Source organism: Megalobrama amblycephala, linkage group LG1 (genome assembly GCF_018812025.1).
Source record: "Megalobrama amblycephala isolate DHTTF-2021 linkage group LG1, ASM1881202v1, whole genome shotgun sequence".
NCBI classification, from domain to species: Eukaryota; Metazoa; Chordata; class Actinopteri; order Cypriniformes; family Xenocyprididae; genus Megalobrama; species Megalobrama amblycephala.
Window position 1 is genome coordinate 20,773,669 of NC_063044.1, and position 16,210 is coordinate 20,789,878.

The 16,210-nt window shown below is 38.5% G+C and overlaps 1 protein-coding gene and 1 long non-coding RNA gene across 4 annotated transcripts in view; one reads left to right on the forward strand and one right to left on the reverse strand.

The window, feature by feature from the left end:
• The window catches only part of LOC125243939 (gastrula zinc finger protein XlCGF57.1-like), an 848,513-nt gene that overhangs the window by 687,279 nt on the left and 145,024 nt on the right, over positions 1–16,210 (forward strand). The gene's annotated exons all lie outside the window — the stretch shown is intronic.
• On the reverse strand, positions 9,499–13,768 carry LOC125245401. Its single transcript, XR_007179519.1, has 2 exons — positions 11,043–13,768; positions 9,499–10,251 (listed from the first exon to the last, which is right to left on the reverse strand). It is a non-coding gene; the product is annotated as an uncharacterized LOC125245401 (long non-coding RNA).

A 16,210-nucleotide genomic window follows, 5' to 3' on the forward strand; every position in this document is an offset into this window, starting at 1 on the left:
TTTTCTGAATTTTATAGTTCATTTATATTTAGTCATAGCTAAATAGTCATAGATTATTCCCGGAACTAAAGTATGTAGGGTTTGTTTCTGGCGGGACACTTATTAGTGGCGCACGCTAGGTGTTCTCTTGGCGTGTTTGTTGTGTTGCTGGCATTTTAAACTAATAAATGTTGACTGCTTTGGTAAGCCGAATTCATAATTAAAGACATATTTACATGTATGTTTTATTGGGATTTTCAGGAGGTTATGTGCAGTTATTAACTGTATTTGTATTTTTGTCATTTAAATGTATATGCTTTGATTAGCATTAGCTTGTGGACTTGCCCGATTTTACATGTAAATGTGCCTTATGTGTGTCTTTACAGGTATGTTTATGGCTTGCTTTCAAGTCCATATATGTTTAATTATGTAAATATAAATAAAAATAAAATACAAATACATTTTATTTTGTTTTTTTGCACCGGGGTGTAAAGGAATAAGGACGGCAATAGTGTTTATTCATATATTAGTGAATGATTTGTACGTGCATCGTGTCATGTCTTTACTTGAGGGGGCACGATCATAATTAACTAACCATATACTAACATCAACTAATAGCTTAATAATGGATAATTATGTCATGACTTTACTTGAGGGGGCACAATCATAATTAACTCATTGTTAACTAACCATATACTAACATCAACTAATGGTTTGTTAATGCATAATTATGTCATGACTTTACTTGAGGGGGCACAATCATAATTAATTCATTATTAACTACTTACCAAATTCAACTCATGATTTATCATTAACTTTAAATACACATGTACTAACACAACTATATAAGTATTCAGCCCAGTTAAGTGATGTTGTGTGACTTTTCAAAAAGTCAGAGAATGGAGGTACAGTATGATCTGCGTCTGGATGGAGAGTGATCTTCTGAATCTGAATCCAGCAAACGCTTCCTGACCTTAGTTCATGTTTCCTGTTTGGTTATTTTTTTGGGAACCGATTCCTCAGGAACTGTTGTAAGTCACAGTAGTTTAGTTTGATAGGAAAGAATATCACAAAACATATTAAGACCTTTTAAGATAAATTATTAGTGTATTTAGTATTTTATATGTTTGATAAGGAGGATCAGTAAAAATAATAACAAACTAATCATGTGCCTTTCAGTAATGTTTATAATGAAGCTGCTGATGTCAGTAGTTTAAATTCTGATAATAATAAATTGTTTAAATTTATTTCAAAGTCCAAGTATTTATTATTCCTTCTTATAGAGACTGTTTGATATAGTTTACCCTAAATGTTAATTAATGCATTAATTATCAAACATGTATTAACGCGTAGTTAAGGCTGCTGTTTTCATGTTCAATAGAGAAATATGCAATGATGGTAAAACTTTTAAATATTAAACTAAAACCGCCAGTAGGTGGCAGCAAGTCACTGTTTTTACGAGTGAGTCATCGAGTCATTCATTCAGTAACGAAGCAAGTGGCTGTGAATTAATAATTGAATCATTGACTCTTACGATTCGTTCAAAACCGCAGAATTGTTTGCGAAATACAGACGTGTGTTGTAGTTCTGCTGTGGTTTTCATTAGAACTATTATTTCATTGCAAAATAGAGTAAATACTGACAGTACTGTGTTTAAAATGTATGTTTTGTTTTTTGACCTGTTGTATAATAATGTCACGTTTGCAGTCATGTGGATATTTGGGTACAATTGCGTTCGTGCTAGTGTAACGTGTGTAAAAGTGTTAAATTAATGCATAAATGGGGACAGCGCCATCTGTCTGCTACGTGATGGCATATAGCACGTGAAATAGGGACCGCCCACAGCAGAGATAATGAGACATGCTGTGGGTAAGTCGCACATTTTCAGCAGCCGGAGATTTATAAGTTAAAATGATTAAAAACACATAACTAACTGCTTTATTGCTGATTTATACTGCAACGAACTTCTTATACAACTGTTGATATGTGTTTGGCATCGAATGTGTTGTTTTATGTTGAGTTATTTTTAGTTTGTAATACGAGGCCTACTCGTAATTAATTTGTGCATTGTCTTTGTTTTATGTAGAAGTGATTTTAATTCTCTGTGCTGTTTCCTTTATTTCTACGTGTTCCCCATTGTGCAGGTATGTTGTAAGATGTGGTGTTTTAATGTTTAATGTATTAATTAATAGTTCAAATGGAATTATATAAGTTTGCCGCTAGGTGGGGATGTTTACCTTCTCATCCAATTTAAATGAATTGAATTGTTCAGTTTTTCATTTATTTGTGATAAATTCATTGAAAAGTCTATTGAAGTTGTCAAATTGAAAATTGTTAACACTATACGATCACAATGCATAAAGATTTAATTGATCTAAAAAGATTAAAAAAGAAAGAACTGTTTTAAATAAACAAGCAGAGATAATGAGACATGCTGTGGAAGTGATTTTAATTCTCCGTGTTCCCCATTGTGCAGCAGGAAGACCACCAGGCAAGACCGTCACACTAGTCATCATTAAATACAAGAACTCACACAACAAGGAATGTTTTTGTATCGGAGAAAGTTTGAGTCTTAAATCAAAATTAATCCATTATCTGTGTCTATATTTGTTCTTCATGCGAGTAAGTGCTAAATTCCTACTGTTACAAAGGTGCATTGTCGAGAACGGCAGTAATTTAGCGCGATTTAAGGCAGCAGACTGCACGCAATCTATCATATGCATGCTGCTTGTGTGGATACAGTCATTTTAGACTGCAAAACATGAGGTAATTTGATTAAATGTGCTGGATTTACGACATTTTGGCAGTTAGAAATACATGCTCGATTTTAATATTATTTTAAGGTAGAATTAAATGAACTACTCAGCATTTTGTTCGCGTACCCCCTTTTGTCACCTCACGTACCCCAGTTTGGGAACCACTGCGCTAGTCTGTTGATAGGCTTGTTCGAGATATTCAAAAAAAAAAAATCCCCAAGTCAATCTCAAGCCATTAGACCTTTCTAATTATGAAGCTTGATAGAATAATGTTAATAGGTTAATTTGTTTATTTAGAGAAAATATTGTTTCCTTTTTGTAGACCTATAACATCCCTAGAAATTCTTTCAGCAATATATCATGTGAACAACAAATCTGTTTAACTCACCAATGAAAACCGTCAAGATGTCTACTAGTTCTCTCCATTCTCATATTATGGCCACATCTTGAGCACTTTACTCTCCTTGCTAGTAACTTTTTGCTTTATAGCCATTTAATGAGCTTGAGTTTCCTGTTAGTTGTGGGTTTCTGAATCGCAAAAAGTAATAATTTTGAATGCAACATTGCTGTTATTCTTCACCAAGACACACTTGACTTTATACGTTCATGAGTGTGCTGGCTGCTAACCAGGCAGAGCCGTTGGCGCTAATGATGAATTAAACTCGGGTTAGGTGGAGCAAAAAACACCCCGCCGAGATTGCCCCGCCTATTTCCGGTGCAAATAAGAACCTGCTTCAATTATGCAGGGGGGCTTAAACATAATACAAACTTTAACCCAAATAAAACTTTATGGTATTGCACCGTCTTTGGAAGTATAACCTGGGATAACTGTAAAGATATCCAAGACGCGCCAGAGCTTCACGTAGGGTTAGAGGTGGAATTACAGTAATAAAAATCCAAACAGCCAGTAATAGAAAAAAATGTCATTAGTCAACTAGGACGATGGGGTGGCTCCAACCGCGCCATTAACCACCTTTTCACGCCAATCAGCAGATTTGAGCAAGATGGATGAGAAAAGAAAGGCAACGTGTTGTGGGAGGAAAAATTACCAACAAATACAGCTCAGATGAATATGGTAAGTAACGTTACTTGTAACATACCGTTTTTTGTTTGGTATATTTCTGTCAGGCTTGCAAACTTGGGTTGCCTGGGTGGAGTGAGATTTTGGTAACTCACTGTCCCCGTTTCACAGACAAGGCTTGAGCCTAATCTCAGACTAAAATGCATGTTTGAGGTGTTTTAACTGAAAACAGCTTGCACTGACATATCTTAAAATATGTCAGGGCAATTGTTTCGCACACCAGTAATGTTTTTTTTTTCTAAGGCACGTTCATAAAAGGTAGTTAAAAATCCTAATTGAAATAAGGTCTAACAGTCTAAATCCTAATTGAAATAAGGTCTAGTCTAAGCCATGTCTGTGAAACCTTGCCATTCTTTTTTATGTATTTAAACATAATGCTGTAAATTGCCAATATGCTTTGTTGTAACTTACTAGATACTTTTTTATTTAAGAAACTTTTTCTATTAATGTTTCCTGCTATTTAGATAAATATTACCTCTGATGTTATTTACTAATTGAATAACGTATTTTACTGGTCGAATTATTTTAAAAACATTCTGCACGGTGTGGCAAAAATAATTTGTTACGATATAAACGGCATATACCTCGTCTGTCAACAGTTTCTAATTCAGAAAGGTTTTTTTTTTTTAACTGTCAGCTCCCTAGTTCACTAGTCAGGGCACTGGTCGGGGATCGGCCGTTTTAATCTATCAATTTCCAAAAGCTTCAAATAGGAGCTTAAAAAATCCTTTATCTGTCTTTGCCCATAACAGGGATTGAAAAGTCAGCACAGATAGGCCTACTACCAAATAGTGCATTCTCTATCAACACTGAATGCAAGTTTCATTAAAAAAGAAAAATTTTGAACAAAAATTGAGAAAATGGCATTGTTGCCAGACTACATTTATGAATGAACCACTTGTTAAAAAATATTCCTGATCTACTGGCATTTGACATCTGCCTGAAACATTACAATGCCCATGATAATGAACTATCATTAACTTTACAATAAGTAAATCAACCCTGACTATATAACAGAATTTGTGCAGAATTTGTCACTTTATATCAGTTAAATTGATTCAAAAATATTTGTTTTGGACAAATAATGTCCCATGCTGGTTATAGGTTTTACATATATGTGACATATATAAAATTGGCCGTTTTCCTATATTATATGTACATATATGTACATATATGCACACATATATGTACACATATATGCACACATATATGTACACACATATATATATATATACACATATATGTACATATATGTACACATAATATAGGAAAACGGCCAATTTTATATGTCACATTAAAAACCTATATCAAACCTATATTGAAACATATATGTTTATATAGGTTTTTTCCATGTGGGACCAAATTCACGTGTTCGTGTAGCGGTGTGTTTTCTGCATTGTGTCGTAATCAAAGACAGACTGCGAAAAATCTTGCCATCAGGTCCTCACTTTATTCTGTATAACACAAATGGCAATATATGAGGACTTGTGCAGCATACAAACAGCGTGCGGCAGCAACGCACAACGCTGAGAAAGAGAGATATTAAAAGTAACTTAAGTAAAGAAAAATAATCAACGAAACATCTGAATGTACATCACAGAGGGGTTTTGGATTACAATCATACAAATATATCATGTGAATTCAGCTGTTACATGAAACATGGCCTTAATTGAATCACCGCAAAAACTTTGTGCGACCTACCGCTGTGATGTCTCATGCAGACTGGGAAGCAGCAAAGTGCGTCAACACCCCAAGTCAGCATGGCGGCAGGAAACCCCAAATATGGTCATGGCAAGTGGAATCACAAAATAATTGTCTAAATACATAACTGCTACATTCGCACATACATAAGTTCTTGCATAATTTTTTTGGTTAATTCTTAGTTTTTGCCTTGATAATAGAAAATATGAGCTAGGCATCATGTATGACAGTCAAAAATGAGATATGAGCTACAAAATGACCAGATCCTGCCATTAGCTATATAGAAGACATATCTTGTATGTATAGGGCATATATATGGATATGAAGAAGCAATACAGGAGACCTATATTTCCTGTATATGCACATATATGCACCTCAATTTTACCTATATGTGGCATATATACACATATATGCAGTATATATACGCATATATCCAGCATATATATAGCATATATGCAGTATATATGCGCATATATGCAGCATATATATTATCATATATGTGCATATATGCAGCATATATGTACATATACACTGCATATAGGTTTCATATATGCGCATATATCCACATATAGGTTCTTTCCATGTGGGATGTGTGCAGTGGGAAAAAAATCATTGGTATTTACCTCTCCTGATATGTCAAACAGTATTTTGGTATAAAAAGTAAACTCAAGTGAAAGTATGCATACAGTGTTTGCACATTTTCAAAATAAATAATATTATGGTTAATTATTTGTTGTTTTTTTGTAAAACTAAAATAACAAGTAGATTTACCCTAATAACTGTGGTATGTGTTGCTATTTTCCATTACAAATATCAACATGAAAAATAAACAAATGTAAATATCCGGGTCAATTTGCTTAAAGACAAAGTAAAATTTAAGGGCTTTTAACTTTACAAGGAAAAAATACATTTATATTTATGCAAAATACAAAATAATAATGTGGCTTTAATAAAAATATAATGGGCTTGCTCATTGAAGTTTACCCATCCAACTACCTATTATATTAGACACTACATAAAACCCATCTATTTTTTTAGCTCATAGCATCCATCCAAGTACTCCTGGGATGGGTTCAAAAAATGAAATGACTGGTTATGAGGATTGAAAACAGTTGGCTTTTGACATAAACCGTTCTTCACAATATGGAAATGAAGTTGATCGAAATGTGTTTCATGCCAACGTTAAAACTGTTTAAAGGGGTCACATGATGCTGCTAAAAAAGAACATTATTTTGTGTATTTGGTGTAATGCAATGTGTTTATGCAGTTTAAAGTTAAAAACATTTTTTTTTTCCCACATACTGTACTTACATTATATAGCACAGCATATTGGTTACAACTAGACGGGACATATCAGACGAAGACTCTTCTTCGCTTCCTCTTCTTGCTCCCTTTAAATACATACCCTTTATAGACAGTGTTTTTTGAGTAAAGAAAACGCTTTACATTTTTTTTTTTTTTTTCAAACATCAGAACTTTATTTACCTTTGCATTGCATAGACGAGATGACCAAACTACGTGCGGCACTTACAATAATATATAGTAATAGACTTGTAATTGTAATAAAAATTGTATATCCAAATAAATTTATACTAATAACCCTATGTATGTTTAATATTTTCTGTATAATGCTTAATAACGTATATAAAGAAATATATTTTGTTAGGCCAGTAATCTGTGCCGACAGAAATCTGACATATGGTCAAAACACGTTTGAAAAACCATGTAGGCATATAATATTTCTGTACTGTGCAGTAGACACACTCATCTCAACGTTTTCTATATATTGCTTATCCTATATTCTGTATGAATGATACACTGCAAACTAATGATTTTAGTCATTTGGGCACCAATATAGCCGCTAGAGCAATCATATAGCCTACGGAATATATGTTGTTTTACCCAAAGTTAAACATTTCTTACAAAAGTTCTGCACTATGTATTACGAAAATATGCAAGGATATCGTATAAGCGTATTTGTTTTGTTTTTCTGTGCAACTAACTGACATTTCATAATTACAATACAATCAATTTAGAAGATTTTTGCAATAGTCTGAATTTATTTAGATAACTGGTTAAAAGATCTTACCATATTTGAAAAAATCCAAATACGTATCCAAACTGAATAGGCCTAACGTTTCATACCTATCCAGTAGAGCTGTCTGCTCCTCTTCTGGGGGGTCTTCATTAAGAAGTCGATGAAATTGAGCATTCATTCGGTCTCTTATTTCATGTATTCTTCTTCTGAATCGCTTTTCATCCACAATACTTTTAAAATTTGATTACTATTTAATTCACCATACTTAATACTTAATTCACATAATAATTAATGTATAATACTTAAATTAAAACTTGCTGTGACTTGTCTTGATTAACCCAGAGCCGTTAAATATGACCAAAAGTGCGCCGAAACTACGCGGGATGCTGTGAGGCCCACCTACTTAAAGGAACAGTTTGACTCATTAGACTCACTGTGTTCATAATTATTTTTTATATGATAAACATATTTAAAGGCCTTCGTAAGACAATATACAGCTGATAGAACTATATCATAATATCCATTAGAACTAAAATAAATATTGAAAATGTGCAACCCCAAAATAATAACGTTATTAAAAATTAACGTTAGGCCTACTTTCGTTAAGAAAACTTTCCTGGGTAACCAAAAACAACATTTAAAAAAGAACGTTTTGGGGATCAAAAACCAACATTCTGGGCACCAAAAATTAATGTTCAGGGAACGTTCTGCCAAACCAAAAATATAACATGTGAGATGTTTGTCCGTCGTTTTTTTATTTATTATTATTATTATTATTTATTATTATTATGCAACAAGAACAAAAACAAGATGAGAGAGTAATGGACACACTGGGGTGACTGTTCCAAAACTGCAAAGCCCTCTGAATCCTGAACAGATGGAGCATCTTAGATCAGCTATTGACCCTCTGGGACCCTCAGATTCCCTTGGCATGGACATTTACATTAACACGGTGCAATTTATGGAATCACTCATTGAAATGGTTGATGGTTAATAGGTGGTGCCTGCCCAACATGTGGACCAACTGTAGAGTTTTGCAATGGATTTCATATTGCTTGATTGTCTTCGCATTTGAGATGCGCATGCTAGTACAGCAGTGGTTCTCAATTCCAGTCCTCGGGACCCGCTGCTTTGCACATTTGTATGTCTCTCTTATCTGACACACTCAATTCAGTTCATGGTGTCTCTCCTAATGAGCTGATGATCTGGTTCAGGTGTGTTAAATAAGGGAGACATACAAAATGTGCAGAGCAGCGGGTCCCGAGGACTGGAATTGAGAACCACTGCTGTACAGGCAGGTGAGTGTTGCAGAGTGTGACGGCCCCAGGTTTGGGCCCTCTCTGGTTCTTTGTATTTTGCTGTGTTTTGTCCCTTTAATCCAGGTAACTGGTGGGTGGAGCTGATGGCTGAGCAGGCGGGGCTCAGGTGGCTATAAAGGAGCCTGCTTGATGATTTGACTCTCTTCTCCTGGCCTTCTGACTGATTCTGTTCTGTTTGTTTCTTTGTGTTTTACACCCATACACTGACAGACACCTACAGTTGTATATTTTGCTTAATTTACTTATTAAAATATCTAGTATTATTTTCAGACCCGTGTGGTTTCCCTCTTTTGTCACGTACTGTTGAGCCAGGTTGTGACAAGAGTTGAAAATCTGTGAGAGCAGCATACAGCAAATATTAATTTCCTTTGTCATGATATGTTAAAATATAACTTGATTTAGAAGTGGACTGTGGCATCTCCCACTCACTATTTTTTTTTTCTTTGCAGGTGTTTATGGATGTATTGCACATGGTCAACTGCGTATAGAGTAGTGTACAATGAAGTCAAATTTTCCTGTCAGAGTTTCATTATTATATCTGATATTTTTGTGTGAATATTACTGATATGTTAAAGTGTACCTTGCATTTTACTGTGATGTACAACTTTGGTAAAATATTTTTTCTTTCTTTCTGGAAAGTCTGTATAACCACAGGCCGGTGCAGACTTGTTCTCCCTCTATCCAATGTGTCCTGGTCGACTGTTTCTGTAGGGAATTTTTCTTTTAGAGGGGTGGAAATAGTATTCACTTTCTTTAGACTACCTCAGTAAAAGTAGTACGACCAGACTGTGAAAACACTACATGACATGCAAAAGTCCTGCATTGAAAACCTTACTTAAGTGAAAGTAGTAGTGACATTCACCTAAACTATGAACAGTAAAAAGTCAAAATGCAGTATAACGATCCCATCAGCGTTTCATAACCATGATGTTCCTGTATTAATGTGAAGCTGCATTAATGTGCATGTTGGATTTCAATGCTGTAGCCTAGATGTTTAAGGTTTAGCTCATTTTATATGCTTCCTTCTATAGATAGATGGTTACATATCTATCTATCTATATAGTGTGTATAGTTGCCAGTGTGTGATGAGCATGCGTGGCACAACAACGGGCAGCAACACAGTGACAGCTGAGGGGAAAGACCGTTTTGCCTGTAACTACTAACTGTAGTTTCTAGATTTCTGTAGATTTGTAAAACCTTTATTCTGTTAGTGAAAATACTATAGAGGGGAATATATATAACAAATTTAATAACAAACTGGATAAAGCCATCAAGTTCTTAAAAGAACAGAGAAACAAACACACACACACACACACACACACACACAGAGCAGTTTGGCAGGTCTGGAAACAGATTGGGCCACCTCCGGTCCGGATTCTGCAGACAGAGGGGGGAAGACATGAGCACATAGCTTTCCGAAACACTAGCAGGTTGTTTACCAGACAAAGGCTGCAAGACAACAGCGCAGCTCTGTGTTGATCAATAAAGAGTAAATGTGATGATACACAGGGCAACTTTTTGAGCAGTGTTTCTGGGCAATGTTGCCATAAACGGTCAACCAGATGAGACACAGGGCCCACGACCGATCTAAATTATCCATATAGCATGTATTGGGTTTTTTCAATGGGAAAGTGCCCAAGCAACAATCACTCGGCAAGATTGCCCAGCAACAATGCTTAAAAAGTTCCCCCATGTACCATCAGCTTCACATACAGTCAACCAGCTGAATTGTCAGGCACTGATAATAACTGAAATGACAGCATGACTATGAGGGGTTGTTCTAGTTAATGTTAATGCTATGTTCAGTGTGTCATTAACTTAACATATTTGCCATAAATGCTACGGGGACACAGTGCCGATACATCCCCAGCGAACGTTTATTTTGTTGCTGTTGGCACAAAATGTGCAAGAACTGCTAACGTTAACTGTATGTGCTGCTGTTCTCTGCTGTAAACACATGTTTGGTTATCGCCAGCTATAGCTAAAGCTAAATGATATTATTAGGCTAACGTTAGTTGGACAAGTTATGGGGTTAACTGGCTAATGCCAGGCTGTTGGTGAGCCGGTTTCTGGGCAGTTTTAACGACAGTGCATAACGTTAACGTACTGGGGTGCGATAAAGTTATTCTTTAAATGTCACACAGCTACTTAGTCGAGCGACCGCTTACCTGACAACCCATCTTGTGAGCAACCCAGGCTCTGTCCGCCTGTCAGCGCTGTGACACCGCCAACGGTAAATGGCAGTGAGCCCAGCCCACCCATCAGAGAAGTGTCCGCTCTTATTTTGAAAAGGGCTTATTGAGGGGGCGTGACATCACATTGAAGCAATACCCCTGATTGGCTGACTACACGTGTGGATCGTAGTCACACACTCTGCGGAAAGATAGTGCCAAAAAGATCTGTAGACGTGTGCAGAGGGATCTGTGAATGCCCTGTGATCTGCAAACACAGATTCAACACTTGCACGCTGAGCTTTGCACAGAATGTGTATGAATGTCTTTTTACAGTGGTTTGAAAATACAAGTTAGACCGTGTTTGTTTGCAAATTGTGAGGAGGGCATTTGTAGATTTTTTAATGGAAAAAACAGCGAAATATCTGTGCCAAAATTCTGAAAACAAATGCAACACAATCTACAAACAAATAATGACCCTCGTGCGCAGACAAATCTCTTTGCATTCATTCAAATTCTGGTTGTCAAGTACAAGTCACTGATTTCTATTTGTGAATCATGAAGAGTCTGTTTGTGGATTTTTTATCTATTTGTAGATCTACATTACATTTGCGGATCATGAGGAGTTTGTTTGCAGATTTGGAATCTATTTACAGATTGTGTTTTACATTTGCAGATTTTAAATTTATTTGTAGATCTTGTTTTGTGTTTACAAATTGTAATATGCATTTTTGACTCATAGGCTCTTCATTTTCAAAGATTATGGCATTATTTTGTCACAACAGCGAAACAATAGTGCCAGAATTCTGAAAACAAATGTGACACAATCTACAAACAGAACATGATCTTCACCTGCAAACAAGTCACTTTACATTCATTCAAATTCATGGTTTTCAAGTACAAGTCACTGATTTCTATTTGTGAATCAGGATGTGTTTATTTGTGGATGTTTAATCTTTTTGTAGATCATGCTTTATATTTGTGGATCACAAAGAGTTTGTTTGAGGACTTTGTATCTATTTGTAGATCTTGTTTTACATTTGCGGATCATGAGGACTTTGTTTGCGGATTTTTTATCTATTTGTAGATTGTGTTTTGTGTTTACAAGTTGTAATATCTATTTGTGACTTTTAGTCTGTCCATTTTCAATGGTTTTGGCATCAATTTACCCCCATAAACAACCCGCAAAAGAGGGGGTTGAATCTACCACTTGGGCCCCTGGCCAACGAAGTGTATAGAAATAGTTCTCAGAGAGAAATACACCTAAGCAAACACCAGTGTATCCAACAAAGGTGGCCCGCAGGCTTAGCATCCTTCAGAACACATGGCGTTAGTCTCGTTGCCGTTTCCAGGAGCACAAGATCCAACCTAAACTCTAGGTGGCTCTTAGCTCGACTAGAATCCTCGACTCAAAGAGGCAACAATAGGTTAAACCAAACCTCAGTAAGGTTTCACTACTGATATCTCATTCTGAGCCGCACAGAAAAAACACAATCTGTGCCAACATGTAAACTAAAAAGGAGGCCTGAAGGGGCCTGCCGATTCAATGACATGTGGCTTCAGCTCGTGAATTTCCAGGGAACCAAGCTACAGGGAACCAGCTCTAACCCACTAACTATGGGAAGTTAACTACTACCTATGCTAGGCTACACTTTCCAAACAGGCAAAGTACCCTAAGTTCTGTGACTAAAGGGAACCAATACAACCAACATGGTCTAAGGGAGGCTAATTAAGCCTACCACCTCAAACAAACATGCTGCAGGGCCTGAAGCAGTGTTAAAAAACAGAACAAAACAGTATGTGAGCAACTGATATCCATTAAACAGCCAATACAACATTATTGCTAACTAGAAAGAGGCTGAACAATCTAGCCTACAATCACCGTATATGCAATATAGCTGATAAACAGATAACTGAAAAGGGAGCTGAATATACACACTTTATTCAAAAAGTGATCTAGCTACCCTGAGTATGCAATCCAACAGGTGATGCACTCAGTGACACCAAAAACTCTCCTAGCTGGGGCTTAAAGGGGTCACCAAACACTTAGATAGCGGCCATGCTTTCCTCAAAAAGGGCCTACTATACATAAGCAGGTGCCAACCTGTGGCAGCATAATAAGCTCACATACAAATGTAGGGCAAACCTCTAGAACTTCAAAGGAATTGATTCTCAAATCTGCTCCAAGCCTAGAGGACGGAGCTAACTGCAACGTCAACTCAAACTTGAAAGAAATCAAGTAGCTCGGAAGAGAACAATTTTTCTCACAGCATAAAAGTTCTAGAGAGTGGGGCCTAGCAAACATATATTGCCACCTTTATCTGCTCAAAGATAAGGGCCTACCACCTGAGAAAACAGCATCAGGTTTTTTTTAACAAAACAGTCTACAACCTAGCTGTTAAACTCATGATTGCACCTACATAAGCAAGGGGACAATTTGGGCAAACAGATACTGGCCACTCCCTCAGGAGAAGGCCAAAACTAAAATACATATGGGGATTTAACTTCACATAACCATACGCAAACGTAGTCCTAGCCTGGCCAGCAGATACAGGCCTATCAAAACAACAGGCGCTATAACAAGTCTGATCTCCACCTACTATTTTCAGAGAGAAAAATAGCAAAGATCAAGCTCAAATGCCGGGCAGCCTGCTAAGGCCGCCGCAAATAAACTGAAGTGATGAGTGCCAGCTCAAACTATATAGAAGATAGCTGAACGGCTGAACATACAGAGAAAAACTGAACAGCAGCCACTCCAGTTCTGTCCAAAGAATCCTTAATGCATTTACTGTTACACATTCAGGAAATGATATAGGAATAAAAACAAGGTCAAAATTTTTAATAATTTCAAATCAGACCTTGTCTTACCTTCCCTTGGCTCGCAGACCAAAGATTCCGTCTTCATTCCTTACCAAAGGGGAAGAACGATATCCCTGGTTCCGTAAACCTACCGAACCTTTTCACTATCAAGCCAGAAAAAAATTTCATCATAGGCCGGCCACCGGCCTGACTATTCAAAGGTGTTATTCCTGAACATGCACAGTAAAAAACGTATCCTGGGAGGACAAAGAGAAGGGGCGAAGAAAATTTTTTCTACCAAAAATTCCCCTTGCCAAGAGAGGGGATCGATCAGCGGTGCTGATCACGCCAGCGATCAATCACCTCTCTTAGATCACCTCTCCTCCTCTTTGCATCCCGCCGCTTCTGCGACTTACTCCGTGGTGGAGGAGGCACTCGAGCGGCGACACTGGATCTCTGGCCCTGCCTCTGAGCCTCGGCTCGAGGTGGGCCAGAGCCTTCCGGCTGTCTGGGCCCAGAATCGGACCTGAGCGGAATGCACTTCTTAAATGCTGCTGAGCGCGCCCTCGCTTCCCTGAACTTTCCGACTACCGCCTCAACGGAGCCACAGAAAAGCTCAGATGGCGAGACCGGGGCATCGAGGAGAGAGCCCTTCTCTTTCTCCCCGATGTCCGCCATGTTTAACCACAGATGCCTCTCCGTGGCCACCATAGCCGCCATCGATCTACCAATCGAGGCGGCCGTCTGCTTGGTGGCCCAGAGAGCAAGATCTGTGGTCTGGCACAACTCAGCCACTGCTTCTGGGGACAAACCTTGCCCCTGATCGAGGTCCTTCAACAGGTCAGCCTGGTATGTTTGTAACACCGCCATAGTGGGTAAAGCAGCACCAGCCTGGCCTGCAGCAGCATATGCTCTGCTGTTCAGACGAGATGTCATTTTAAGGGGTCTGTGTCAGTGCGCTGCCCGTGGCGAGATAGTTCGCGAACGTCTCGTCAATGGGAGGCATCGACACATACCCGTACTGGCCCAATCCCTCCACATCAGCGAAATTCCCCCGCTGATGCAGATTAATTCTGGCCGAATACGGGTTCTTCCATGCCTTCTTAACCTCAGTATGCAGGTCCGGAAGGAATGGAAGGCTCACTGGAATTATGGGGTTGTGATCGGAAAGAAACCGTTCGTCCAGCCTGCCGTGAGCGGGCTCTTTCCTTACGTGCTCACACGGCAGCTGCAGCCTGCCGGCGGCGCGCTCCACAACCTCCAGTAATTCGGCATATGCTGGACAGGGGGGCTTGGAGGAAAAAGAAGCAACCTCAGCCCCTTCTTCTTCCTCCATAACCACCTCCTGCTCTCGGGGGCTCTCAGCCAGAAGAGCACTCGCTCCTGGATCCAATGATGTCAAGGAAAGGACATCATCGTCATCCAGGAGCTCATCCCCGCCAGCCGCCGCCTGAGGTTGAGAGACCGTAACACCTCTCTCAAACTTGGCGGCGAGCTCCACCTGTGAGCCCCATAAATGCAGTCGCTGCTCGGCCTCAGCGCGAGCGGGACCAGATCCACCGGGCACAGGTGTTGCCGTCTCTCCCCTCGAGAAGAGAGCCAGGCGGGAACGGAGCGTTTTCATAGGAAAACGCTCACAACTCTCACAGCCAGCGTCCTCAAACGCTGCCCGTGCATGCTCTTCTCCCAGACAGATAACACATAGGGTGTGAGGATCCTCCGGAGTCAAAAACCTTGGGCAAGGATCCGCACACTTTCTAAAAAGTTTGACTTTGTCCTCAGACATAGCTCAACAGGGAATACTCACTTGGAGAAATAGACAGTGCAGTGACACGCACAGTCCCAAAAGACGAAAAAGATGGAAACTGTCTCTCCAGGCACCCCCTTTATACTTCCGGGTCGCGCCATATGACGTCATAGGCTGTCGCCGGCCAATAGGAATTGGAGTTGTTGGATAGTGCTTTTGACACCTGGGTCACGTGACGGTTCCCCAATGCGTTCTGGCAAACGCAGAGTGGAGTTCCCTTTCGAAAGGGAAACACAAACTATGAAGGAACAGTAAACGTTTTGGATGTTGTATAGGCAACAGTTTAGAGTTTAGAAATAATATGTGCTGCAACCAGGGATGCAAATTTTGATTTTTAACTGGCATAACTCACTGGCAGTGATGGAAAGAGCACTGAAAATCCCCTAGCTACAACCTGCACAAAATTCCCTTTATAAATTCCATTTAGCAAAAGAAAACAAGTCCTCCCTATCCCGTCTTTCACCCCAAAATAATATTAAATTAAAATAACAAGCTTTAAGTTGTATAATTAATGTTGTGACAGACATTTCATTTGTTTGTAATAATGATATTCTCAGAA